General features: G+C 35.6%; 1 pseudogene; it reads left to right on the plus strand.

The window, feature by feature from the left end:
- The window catches only part of LOC107689506 (disco-interacting protein 2 homolog A-like), a 143,471-nt pseudogene that overhangs the window by 128,042 nt on the left and 1,115 nt on the right, over positions 1 to 14,314 (plus strand).

Below are 14,314 nucleotides of genomic sequence, written 5' to 3' on the forward strand. Positions count from 1 at the left end.
GGTGATGTGTGTTCAGAGTGTGATGAACCGCATGCACGTGATCAGCATCCCGTACTCGCTGATGAAGGTCAACCCTCTCTCCTGGATCCAGAAAGTCCACACCTATAAAGGTGAGTGTACTGCCTAAAGTCAGACTGCCTGTGTGTGTCATGATCTTTTAACATAGAGCTATGACCACTTACATGTGGATAAACCAAATGAACTGATTTGAGATGTAGTTGTTCACGTGATGTAAAAAAAAAAAAAAAGAAATTGTTAACAGGTCATTGCAGTTAACTGCATTTTTTCTTCAGATTAGAGGCTCTTTATAGACTCAATTCCAAGAGTTGATTCCAGACACATTTTCTGGATTCTTCCGAAAAAAAGTGATGTTAAGTGAGTTGAAGTGGAAACCTGTTCGATAAAGAATTTGTGGCTGGTTTGAAATGAATCAATTTTGCCAACATTTGTCGTCTAGATTTCTATTTTAAATAAATGCTTTTTCTGTTTGTTCTGTTCATTAGAGAATCATGAAAAAAATGCACCATAGTTTCCACAAAAATATTAAGCAGCACACCTGTTTTTAACATTGGTAATAATAAGAAATGTTTCTTGAACAGCAAATCGGCATATTAGAATGATTTCTTAAGCATCATGAGACACTGAAGACTGGAGTAATGATGTTGAAAATTCAGATTTGCCATCATAGGAATAAATTGCAGTTTACAATATATTCAAATAGAAAACAGTTATTTTAAATTGTAATAATTCACAATATTACTGTTTTTACTGTATTTTTGATCAAATAAATGCAGTCTTGGTGAGCATAAGAGACTTCTTTCAAAAATATTAAAAAAATCCACCGACCTCAAATTTTGGACAGTAGTGTACTGTATATTTCTTAAAATTCCTTCAGATTATCTGTGGTATGAAGATTAATTCGTAATATAAAAAAAAAGACTCATACAAGACGTTTGCCACATAGTGGTGTAATGATGTAACTACAGAAAGAAGAGTTTGTGAACTTTTCACAGTAAAAACCTATTTATAAAATACTTTTTACTAGATTAAAAGCTTTTTTTCCCCATTATTTTATATTTTCTGCATACAGAGCGTTGTGAACAAGTGTTAATTTTGAGAGAAACCTTTTAAAAAGAGGAAAATATCTAACAAGACATTTTTCTGCAGATTTTGCACACTGACATAGTTTTAAGGATAATAGTTTGTCTCTATATGGACAGTAAACGTCTATTTCACATCATAGCTGTTACTATATTGTTTAATGTAGCAGATGAAATGCTGTCCGGGACCTGAATTATACATTTAGGCCCTGTCATCTAATGTTAGTAGAAAATAATAGTTGCCGGTGTGGTGTCAGGACACCGATTAAATGCTGTCTGACTTTTTGCATATTTACATTTCCTGTGTTTTTCAAACAGCGCGTGTAGCAGTGTTGAAATCCAGGGACATGCACTGGTCACTTTTAGCCCAGAGGGATCAGAGAGACATCAGTCTTAGTTCTCTCCGCATGCTCATCGTTGCTGATGGAGCTAACCCATGTGAGTATACACTTAAACAGAACAAACAATCTGACAACAATCATAAATTCAAATGGAATGGAACACATCCTAAACTGTCACCAGAACATTGTTTATGTTGTGTATATTGAAATGCAGGGTCTATTTCGTCCTGCGATGCCTTCCTCAACGTCTTTCAGGCCCGCGGACTGCGGCCAGAGGTGATCTGCCCATGTGCAAGTTCCTCTGAGGCCATGACCGTCGCCATCCGCAGGTACACTGATGACATTTCAGCAACTTCAACAAGACTACTTACCCACTATTACTGCACAGTATGCACTGAACACTGCTTACTTTTGTTATTTTTATTATGTAATGCAGTCCAGTTGTCATCTCAGAAATGTAAATGGATTTGCATTTTAATTTGCATATGGCAGTATCCTATTCCAAACAAAACTCAAATCCATGTTGAATGACTGTTTGTATGTCTTCAGGCCTCCAGAGATGGGCGTTCCTCCTCCGGGGAAGGCAGTGCTATCCATGAGTGGTCTGAGTTATGGGGTGATTCGAGTAGACACAGAGGAGAAGCTCTCTGTGCTCACTGTCCAGGATGTAGGACAGGTCATGCCTGGAGGTGAGACCTGCTTTACTCTCACTGATGGATGGACTGATCCATAGACTGATGAACTGTTTTGAGTGAATGAATAGTGTGATGGATGAACTGTAGTTCTGTCATGACTACTCTCGGAGGGATTGGCATGGTAATGTACATGACAATGTTAATGTATTTGGTCTTGGCGGAATAGATCTGCTACGCTGTTGCTGAGGCAGAGCAAGTACCGAGACTTGCTGCTGCCAATACATCCACAACATGCTGCTGTGAGCATGTAAGAAATATTGCTGCTGCAAATATGACATACATGAAAGATCCCCCATATACCGTACATGAATCACCTCATAGCAGATCTATACAGGTGGAGCTGGGGAAGGTGGAGGGTTTCTGAAGCAAGCTGCAACTGCTACGGCAAGCACTAGTCATATATTTGAATGTTGAGCAGCAAGCTCATTGGCTACCGATACAGGAGAGAACCAATCAGCTGTGCCATGTGATAATGATGTCATTAGGTCAGATTGAGTTAGACCTATCGGACTGCGCCATCTAGAGTTTCATGCCAGAACTCTGTATATAAATGCTTTACTTTTTAGCACTTTGTTTAACATTCTATTATTTTGAATTTTGAATTTCTCTTGGGGACTAATGTATTGTCTATGCATCTCTGTTTGTGTGTGTGTGTGTGTGTGTGTGTGTGCAGCGCTGGTGTGTGTGATCCAGGTTGAAGGCACGCCGTACCTGTGTCGAATGGATGAGGTTGGAGAAATCTGTATGAGCTCCAGCAGTACAGGAATCTCCTACTATGGTTTGCCAGGCATGACCAAGAATGTTTTTGAGGTTAGTGTGGAGAAACAAAAGGTCCAAGGATATTTAAACATTTAGTGTTGGCCTTAAAATGTTCAGTCAGTATTTGACTTTCAAATATCTTGATTCCAATTAAACTTGCAGCCCTAGTGGTAGCGATTTTGATTAACATTGGTGTCTCAAATCTTCGAACCTGTCAAAGATTCATTCTGATTCATTCAGTGGGATTTCTGTAGGTTACATTATACACCAGTTTGTGTATTGTGCATCTTTTTGAGTGAGTCGTTGAATTATTCAATCGTTAAAAACATTCATTTCCGACTGGTAGTCTTATTATTATACTTTATTGAAATCAACTAAGTGACTCTAGAAAGATATCATTAGCATTTTCCCTACAACAATATAGATCAATTATATTATTTTGTCAGCTTCTGGCATAACTTTATAAAAGATATAGAAAAAAGCATCAATAATAATGAATGATAACTATAGAGTTCACAAATCAAACACCACTAGTCATCACTGCAAAGCTTTTAGAGTTATGTGCTATCATCAAAATTAATTAAAATAAGGACTTGATAACATTGTAAACTCGACTGAAATTTATCAGTTGTATTGCTTACTTTCAGACCATTCCAGTCACGTCATCAGGAGCTCCCATCAGTGACAGACCCTTCACACGCACATCTCTCCTGGGCTTCATCGGGCCGGTGGGTTCAGTTGTCTGAAGCCAAAACTATCCTTTTTGAAGCTGCATAACTCTTCCATGTCTTATATATCAACATGCGGGGTTCATCTTTTTTGGATTGGGTTTGTTTCTTGTGTTTCAGGATAGTCTGGTGTTTGTGGTGGGAAAGATGGACGGACTGATGGTGGTGAGTGGACGGAGACATAACGCAGATGATGTGGTGGCCACAGCACTGGCCGTGGAGCCCATGAAGTTTGTGTACAGAGGAAGGTAATTCAACTGCCATTTACTCTTGACTTGAGATGAGTGTGCATCTCTGCTCAGACTGAAGGTTGCATCTCTGTTCTCTTTCAGGATTGCGGTTTTCTCTGTATCAGTGCTGCATGATGAACGCATTGTTGTGGTGGCAGAACAGAGACCAGATGGCTCAGAGGAGGACAGCTTCCAGTGGATGAGTCGTGTGCTGCAGGTGAACACACATATGCACACAAAAAGTAGAAGCTATGGTATCCATGCTTGAAATAAATGTATTTGAAAATGTAGCAATTTGTGCAATTCATGTGGGTCATACTTAAGTTTTGAAAATGCAACAACTTGTATAAAGGAAAAATAACATTCCTGTATTTTTAACATGAATTCTATAATATTTTACTGATGACTTTTTTTCTAAAATAGTTATAATAAAGAATGAGTAGGTGTGTCCGAAGCTTTTACTTATAATGTGCGCAAAACAGTACTCACACACACACACACCCATTCATATATTCTTAACCACTTTCTGTCTCACTCTTAGGCTATCGACAGCATCCATCAGGTGGGAGTGTACTGTCTGGCTCTGGTGCCAGCTAACACACTACCCAAAGCTCCTCTGGGCGGCATCCACATCACAGAGACCAAACAGCGCTTCCTAGAGGGAGCTCTGCACCCCTGCAACGTCCTCATGTGTCCTCATACCTGCGTCACCAACCTTCCCAAACCTAGACAGAAGCAGCCGGGTACAGGTGAGTCCTGTGTGTGTGTTGGGTGGTTGCTTTTCATTGTTTTGATCGGTGTGGTATATTTTGCATATCACATGACCTGTTGTCTCTATTGTTTCAGAGGTGGGTCCTGCTTCCATGATAGTCGGAAACCTAGTGGCAGGAAAGAGGATTGCACAGGCCTATGGGAGAGATGTTTCACAGCTGGAAGACAATGATCAGGTAAAGATCAACCCCATTTTCACTGTCTCAAACCACAGAGGTCAGTGGTGAAAAAGAAGTACACTTTAGCATGCTTTTAAAAAAAGAGTAATTATTATGGAAATAATAGCTTTTAAAAGAATATACTTAAATGTGAACTGAATGTAAGCTTTCGGACAGTTAACTGCATGTTAATTGTATTTAAATGAAAATGTATTATAGTTAAAATTTGTATTAAATGCAAGTAGCTGAAATTTAGAGTGCTTGTTTGACCCACTTAAGTAAGACGTAAGTACTTTATACGTAATTTCATAATTAATACCATAGTCTTTGAAATATGGTTAAAGTACTGCTGAATGTGCTGTAAAGCATTTTTAATGTTTAATTTCATACTTAAATGTCATAAATATATTTTAATTGCACATTTGTAATGATGAAGTTGCAATTCAGTACATTTAAAATATATTAACTTTAAATGTAGTATTGAATAACACACTACAGATAAATTATAATTAAGTACTTTACATGGGCTTTAGTATGTTAGTCAACACATCAAAATAAGTGTACTTCTTTAAAGTACAACAAAAGATTATTAAAATATGATTCAGGTAAAACTTTTAATTTGACATCAAAGTGCACTTTTTAAAAGTGTACTTAAGTGTGTTAAGAAACAAAGTCATGAAAGTGTGCTTTCTTGAAGGATTTTCATTTCATTAATATTATAATATCTGCAAGTACAATTCACTTCTAACATTTGAAGTACACTACAAGTGCACATTCAATACAATTAAGTGCACTTCTTTATCACACTGCTTCATCTTGAAGTATACTGTTGTCTGAATGTATCGTCTCTCCTCTTGTAGTTCCTGTATATGCAGGATGTTCTGCAGTGGAGAGCTCAGGCCACTCCAGATCACCCTCTATTTCTGCTGCTCAATGCCAAGGTACAAAACTCATCATCCCTTAGCCCAGGAAACATAGTATTCAGAGTCAGATTGTGTATATTTACTGTCATCTTATGTGTTTAAACATTTTTTTCAGGGCACTGTGGCCAACACAGCCTCCTGTGTACAGTTGCACAAGCGGGCAGAGCGTGTGGCAGTAGCGCTGATGGAAAGAGGCCGACTTAATACTGGAGACCATGTAGCACTCGTTTATCCTCCTGGTAAGATAGAAAGAGACTTATATTACTGTGGTCTAATAAAGGGTGTTCAGCTCTCAGGTTTTGTGGGGCTCAATACTTCTCTGTCTTTTTACTTTGCAGGTATTGATCTGATCGCCACTTTCTATGGCTGTCAGATCGGAAGCTGTGTTCCAATCACCGTCAGGCCTCCACACCCACAGAACTTAACCACAACCCTGCCAACTGTTAGAAACAAAACAAAAATATTAAATAAGAAAATAATTTTTGCTGTGTGTTTATAAATTAACATTAACCTAGATTAATAAATGCTGTAAAAATTGTTGCTCATTGTTAGTTCCTGATACCTCATGCATTAACTAATGTTAACTAACTGAAACTTACGCGTAAGGTGTTTTATTTTATTTTATTAAATATCAAATCAAGTGTCATTACAAACAAATAATGCTAGAGCCATTTTTTTGTGGTTTAATTAACCAAGTGGTCCAACTTTTTCTATCAAAATAACGAGATTCTTTTCATGAAATGTGACTATAATATTTAGATATGTAGATTATACAGTGTGTGTGTGTGTGTGTGTGTATTGTCACCGTCAGGCCTCCACACCCACAGAACTTAACCACAACCCTGCCAACTGTTAAAATGATTGTTGAGGTAACTTTAATTTCTGAATGCAGGACATGCTGTTTACCATGGCCTTGCTTCCCTAGCCAATAAACAGAAACACTAGCTCATCCTTGTGACCAGTCTGTATTATTGTATTTTATATAATTTTATGGTTAACACCTTAACAATAATATTACTTTTGTTAATATTCATTAGGAATCATGAACAAAGGTTTTTTTTTATTTTTTTTTTTACAACATTTATATATATATATATATATATATATATATAATGCTAGAGCCATTTTTTTGTGGTTTAATTAACCAAGTGGTCCAACTTTTTCTATCAAAATAACGAGATTCTTTTCATGAAATGTGACTATAATATTTAGATATGTAGATTATACAGTGTGTGTGTGTGTGTGTGTGTGTATTAACTAATATATGTCAATAATTATTATTTTAGCCTTAAGCCAGTGTCTGATTAATTAAGCATTATGTTGTATTCCCTGCTGTAACTTTTCTATCCTGTTGCATGTGTTTGACAGGTCAGTAAGTCTGTATGTATTCTGACAACCCAAGCAATAATGAAACTACTGAAATCCAAAGAGGCAGTGGCTGCTGTGGATATTAAAACGTGGCCATTGGTACTGGACACAGGTAAAGACATCATTTGCACTTTTTTACTATTGTATCATTGCAGTCCTTTGTAAAAGAAATGATAAATTACGTTTATTCATTCCATTCAGATGATCTCCCAAGAAAGAGAATTCCTCAGATCTACAAACCTCCCACCTCAGAGATGCTCGCCTACCTGGACTTCAGTGTTTCTACCACAGGAATCCTTGCTGGGGTCAAGGTGCGGTCTAACCCATCATTCAAGTGCCAATAACTCAGTCGTTTTAAAATGTGGGATTGACATTTCTAACGCTGTGTTTCTCGCAGATGTCCCATGCTGCCACCAGTGCCTTGTGTCGCTCTATTAAGCTGCAGTGTGAGCTGTACCCCTCTCGCCAGATCACCATCTGTCTGGACCCCTACTGTGGCCTGGGCTTTGCCCTCTGGTGTCTCTGCAGGTGAGAGAGAGTTCACAGTTTGGATACTTAGTGTGGATGTATTTGGCTTGGGAGGCTAGTGACATATTGATTTATGTGATGCAAAGTAATGCAAATCATGTTTGTGTTTGCAGTGTGTACTCAGGCCATCAGTCTATTCTGGTTCCTCCTCTGGAGCTGGAGACCAATCCGTCTCTGTGGCTTTCTGCTGTCAGTCAGTATAAAGTACGAGTGACGTTCTGTTAAAGCAATGCTTTTATTTTAGCAAGGATGTAAGAAGTGACCGTTAAGACATTTATAATGTTACAAAACATTTCAGGTTCAATTAAATGCTTTTGAACTTTCTATTAATCAAAGAATCCTGAAAAAACTTTAACGTGGTTTCCAAAAAAATATGAAGCATCACAATTATTTCCAACACTGATAATGATAATAATAATAATGATGATAATAATAATAAATGTTTCTTGAGCAGCAAGTCAGCATATTATTAGGATTTCTGAAGAATCATGTGACGCTGAAGACTGGAGTAATGATGCTGGAAATTCAGCTTTGCAACACAGGAATAAATTACATTTTATAATATATTTATATAGAAAACAGTTAATTTAAATTGTATTATTATTTCACAATATAACAGATTTTACTGTATTTTTGACCAAATAAATGCAGCCTTGGTAAGCATTTTGACTTTGAATAAAATCGTACTGACCCCAAACAGAGTGTATTTTATTTACTACATTCAGCTTTTAGTAAACTGAATAAATAAATATTAATGATTCTTATTATCAACAATTACTAGTAATAAAAGTTATGTATTGTTGTATGTTATATCCAGGCTTTGTTTTTAAAATTGTTTTAATCTTGGACTAAGCTATATTTCTGTGTATCAGCATATTCTAGGATCTCCTGTTTATCTTACAGTAGTTTTACTTAAATTTGTGAAGGGCATAAGTTGTGTTTGTATTTGATTTGTTCCATTGAGTTTAACCCCTATCTGTTCACCTGTAGTTACGGAATGTGAATCTGTCGTGTGTACGGACCTGTATGGTGGTGGCTGAAGAACGTCCTCGCATCACGCTTACGCAGTCCTTCTCGAAGATCTTCAAAGACCTGGGGCTCTCCTCACGGGCCGTCAGCACCACCTTCGGCTGCAGGGTCAATGTGGCCATTTGTCTTCAGGTGAGTGATGAATTCATGCTTTTTTTAGGTAGAAATCCTAATGTGCACTTTTAAAAGACCTGTTCACATTAAGTGTGAAATGTCCGTGACTTTTTATCACGACAAGATATTAACAAAATAATGCACCCCAAATCTCTTCACACCAAAAGCTAAATATATTGTTACATTTTAGCAATGGGATGTATTTTACATTACAACACATAAATTAGCATTTTTTCTTCAGACATGTAACATTTTTTAAATTTAATATCACGCTTGGTGATATTTGTGTCGCCTTGTCGCATCGCTCTTTGTGTGAATAGGCCTTTATCTGTTGTTATTGTTTTAAAATAATTTTCTGAACCCTTATGCTCTCTGGCCCGGATGCTTGTCTGTAACTGTATGTAAATGTATCTGTTTGTGTATTAAATGTACGCCTGTGTTTGTCTGCTACTCCATGCCCTCTCGTCAGCCCAACAGGCTGGGCAAGTTGGCTGAGCAGGTACTGTGACCCAGATGGGGACCACAGGGGTGCTAGCAGGGGGCTTCCAGGACGCTTGTAAAGGCTATATTAATTATTTAAAATGACCTTAATTAGATCTGAAAGATTACAGAAAATCAGCATATAATTTATATTATTGTGGTCCAACTCTTTCTAACGAAATTGCAAGCTTCTTTTTATGAAATGTGACTTTAATATCCATATAGTTTTTGGGACCACTCTAGATTAATATTGACTAAGTATTAATAAAATGAATATGAGTATTAATATTATTTTGGCCATAACACACACACACTACCATTCAAAGGTTTGAGGTTGGTAAGATTTTTTAAATGTTTTTTAAAGAAGTCTCTTATGCTCAACAGTATTTTGAATAATATTGTGAAATATTGTTTCAACTTTTTTTTCTATTTGAATATATTTAAACATTTATTTCTGTGATCAAAGCTGAATTTTCAGCATCATTACTCCAGTCTTCAGTGTCACATGATCCTTCAGAAATCATTCTAATATGCTGATTTGCTGCTCAAGAAACATTTACTGTTATTAACTATGTTGAAAATAGTTGAGCTTCTTAATATTTTTGTGGAAACCATGATATATTTTTTTATATAATAATATATAATATAAAGTAATAGGAAGTTCAATATACTGCATTTATTTGTAATATAAATCTTTTGTGGAATTGTAAATATCTTTTTGACGAGGTTATGCTCAAAAGTATTACTTTAAAAAGAAAAGAAAAAAAATCTTACTGACCCTAAACTTTTTAACGGTAGTGTATAATTTATTATATATTCGCACACAGCTAATCACATTCAAAGATTCTCGTATATTAAATACAGATTTTGCAGGTGGGACTGCAGCACAGGGACTGTGACAGGTTGCCCTGGCACAATGTTTATTATTTATTTATTTTTTATTTTGTTTTTTTAACAGAGTTTTGCTATTTAATATTATTCATAGTGACAGTGTCTCATTTACTCTGACACATGTATACATATGCCTACTCTGCTCTTCACAGCTTTCGTGCTTGGCCCTGCACTTGCTGTAAATCTACTCTAGGCTGTGGCAATGCAATGCTTGTAACTGTGCATATAGAGTAGACTCGCTTATATACTGTACGAGCTGTGTTTGCAGTACAGGGGTTACATTCATGAGCCAGGCCATTGTAACTGCTGTAATGCCTCATTCTGTCCTGTAATGCTACAGTAAGAGTAAGATGTTTTACAAGAACTAAGGGGGGAAAAAGTTTTTATGGTGTCTGATGTACGTTAAAGGAAAAAATATATATTTAAATGGATAGTTCACCCAAAAATGAAAATACTGTCATCACCCTCATGTCATTCCAAACCTGTATGACTTTTTTTCTTCTTCTGTGGAACATAATAGAAGATATTTTGAAGAATGTTGGTAACCAAATAGTTTCAGTTTTGTCCAATGGAGGTCAATGGGAACCGAAACTGTTCATACAAAACAGTCATACAGGTTTGGAACGACATCAGGCTGAGTAAATGATGACAGAATTTTCATTTTGGGGTGAATTATCACTTTGAAGAAATTTATAACATAATCTCTATTACTTCTGTCTGTTTTGAAGGTAAAGTGTGTCATTTCTAAATTTTGGTGAAAATATATTGACTGTTTTCAAACAGGTTGCCCCAATCTGGCATTTGTCAGACGAACAGAAACTCAGACTGGTCAAACAAACAAAAGAGCTTGCCTTGATAGCACCACAGAGCTACTAGCCTAACATGCAAATGGCTTATAGTTGTCTCAGCATATTAAGAAAGTATAGCAAAAAAATAAATAAAAATGACACACTTTGCCTTTAAGAATCCATGTTCACTTTGATAATCTTTCTGAGAAGGTCTTATATGTCATCACATATAGTGTCACCGCCGGTAGATGTTAACACAGTACATGTGTTAGTGCCTAAAGGTGGATCAGCAGTATGAACACAGAATCTGTGGTGGCAGATATATTACATACTGTTCTTTGTTTCTAGGGCACCGCTGGGCCGGATCCCACCACAGTATATCTAGACATGAGGGCCCTGCGGCATGACAGGTGCTATATCAAACACTTCTGATTTTCATGATGCATATATTGCATATACCAGTGTCAATTCATATTAAATTATTTATTAACTAATATGTAAATCATGTTTGTCTTTTAATTTGAAAAGTTCAGATATATCTGATCTGTTTTTTCTCATTGCTCAGGGTTCGATTAGTCGAGAGAGGCTCACCGCACAGTCTGCCACTCATGGAATCTGGGAAGGTGAGATATATATACATATTTCATAAATAATAAATACACTACTGGTCAAAAGATTGGAATAATTACGATTTTCTTTGATGTTTTTGAAAGAAAAGTCTGTTATTCTCACCAAGGCGATGGAACATACAATAAAAACAGTAATATTATGAAATATTATTACAATCGAAAATAACTGTTTTCTATTTGAATATATTTTAAAATGTAATTTATTCCTGTGCCATTAATCTTGCCATTAGTTTTCAGTGTACCATAATCTTTAAGAAATCACTCCAATATTTGTTATCGATTATAATTGGTGCTCAGTTATTAATAATGGTTATTATCAATGTTGAAAACCCTAACCCATTTTTGCTGCTACATTTTCTACATTTTTTTATTCTTTCATGAATAGAAAGTTCAAAGGAACAGCATTTATTTGAAATAGAAATCTTTGTAACATTATTAATTAATATCTTTACTCTTACTTTTGATAAATGTGATGCATTCTTGCTGAATAAAATGATTTATTTTTTATTTTACTTGAATTGTAGTGTGTCACTCTTTCCACAAATATATTACACAGAGCGCACTGTTTTCAATACTGATAATAATAAGAAATGTTTCTTGAGCAGCAAATCAGCATATTAGAATGATTTCTGAAGGATCGTGTGACACTGAAGACTGGAGTAATGATGCTAAAAATTCAGCTTTGCATCACAAGAATAAATTACATTTAAAAAATACATTAAAACAGAAAACAGTTTCTGTAGATTGTAATAATAGTTCACAATATTACTGTTTTACTGTTGTTTTGATCAAATAAATGCAGCCTTGGTGGACATAAGAGACTTCTTTCAAAATCATTAAAAAAAATCTTAATCCAAACTTTTGACTAACAAAAATGTAATACAATTTTTTTTTATTTTATATTTATTATATTTCTCAACACACAGATTCTTCCTGGGGTAAAGGTTATAATTGCCAACACAGAGACCAAAGGCCCTCTAGGAGATTCTCATCTGGGAGAAGTGAGTTTCAAATATGAAAGCGAGTGTTATAAACCACATCTGACCTCCAAAATAAGTAGTGTTACCAGCAGAGCCTGGTAAATTATCTCTGCATTTTATATTATCATGTGTAGTGAGTTGATGGGACTGTATTTAAAAACAGATTTGGGTGAGCAGCCCCCATAATGCCACAGGATACTATACGGTTTATGGGGAAGAGGCGTTGCATGCTGACCACTTCAGCACCAGACTGAGCTTCGGTGACACCCAGACGGTTTGGGCTCGCACTGGATATCTTGGCTTCCTGCGTCGCACAGAACTTACAGATGCCAGTGGAGGTACTGTATGCATGAGATGAAAACCAAACACACTAGTGTCCCATTTCAAGATATTTCTGAGATGAGTTTTCAATTTAAAATCACGTTTAATAAAAAGCTGTGTCAATGAACACCCTGTCAAGCTAATAACTGAATTTTGTATTTAGATGTAGTATTTGACTATACATTTTTTGCTGTGTATTCATATCAAACATAACAAGAAAAAGAACAGTTGTGCTGTCTAATGAATCAATTATGTTTTTGCACATGATTCTAGAGCGGCATGATGCCTTGTACGTGGTTGGTTCTCTAGATGAGACTCTGGAGCTGCGGGGAATGCGTTACCATCCCATCGATATTGAAACATCTGTCATAAGGTCACACAAGAGCATTGCAGAGTGGTAAGCAATATTTTGTAAATGTTTTCCTTGTACCTCACAGAAGCAGATTTTAATGGATAAACGTTTTATTAAATCTTTACTCAACTGTAATATAAACTCTCCTTTTAACTGTTTATAACAACTGAACATTTGATCATTTTCATTGTTCAGTGCATCCATGACACCAGCTTAAAATTACCATTCTTAATCAGAAACTTTGAAAACATTTAGACATTGTTTAGTTTGCAAAATTTTGCAGAAGTATTAAAGGAAATCTTGAGTTAAAGACACAATAAGAATCTACATCATCTGTGGCATGCTGTCGGTTACGTTATTTCCTGGAACATACAGGAAGTTGTGGTATTTTTGTGATCTGAACGTTCCAAGACAATGACTACATGACTATAATTATTGTTGACCAGTCAAACACACCTACACACAATTGGGCCATCTCTAGCATTGATAACTAAATATACTTAAAAAAAAATAGCTTAGACTTAGTGCGAACTGAATGTAATGTTTTTGGACACTTAATTACATGTTAATTGCAATTAAATTAAAATATATTATAATTTACATTTATAATAAATGCAATTAGCTGAACTTTAGAGCGCTTTGTTGGCCCAATTGAGTAAGACTGAAATACATCTTTATATGTAATTTCAGAATTACCTCTGTTGTCTTTTAAATATGGTTAAAGTGTGCTGTTGAATGTACTGACAAACAATAATGGTAAGCTAAAATATACTTTATTGTCATTTCTATTGAAACTTGGGTAACACTTTATTTTAAGGTGTCCTTGTTACACACGTTACATGTACTTACTATTATAATAACAGTTAATTATGGATAATTACATGCAAGTAACCCTAAGCCAAACCCTAACCCTATAGTAAGTACGTGTAGTTAATTAATATTACTCAGTACTTATATGTATAATTACACTGTAACAAGGACACCTTAAAATAAAGTGTAACCGAAACTTGTATTTAAATATATTACTTACACATTTGTAATGAAGAAGTTCAGTATAGTATGTTTAAAATGTATTAACTTTAAATGTAATACTGAATAACACACTACAGTTAAAACAAGTACTCTGTAT

Source organism: Sinocyclocheilus anshuiensis, unplaced genomic scaffold, assembly GCF_001515605.1.
Source record: "Sinocyclocheilus anshuiensis isolate Anshui unplaced genomic scaffold, SAMN03320099.WGS_v1.1 scaffold1199, whole genome shotgun sequence".
Lineage (NCBI taxonomy): Eukaryota > Metazoa > Chordata > Actinopteri > Cypriniformes > Cyprinidae > Sinocyclocheilus > Sinocyclocheilus anshuiensis.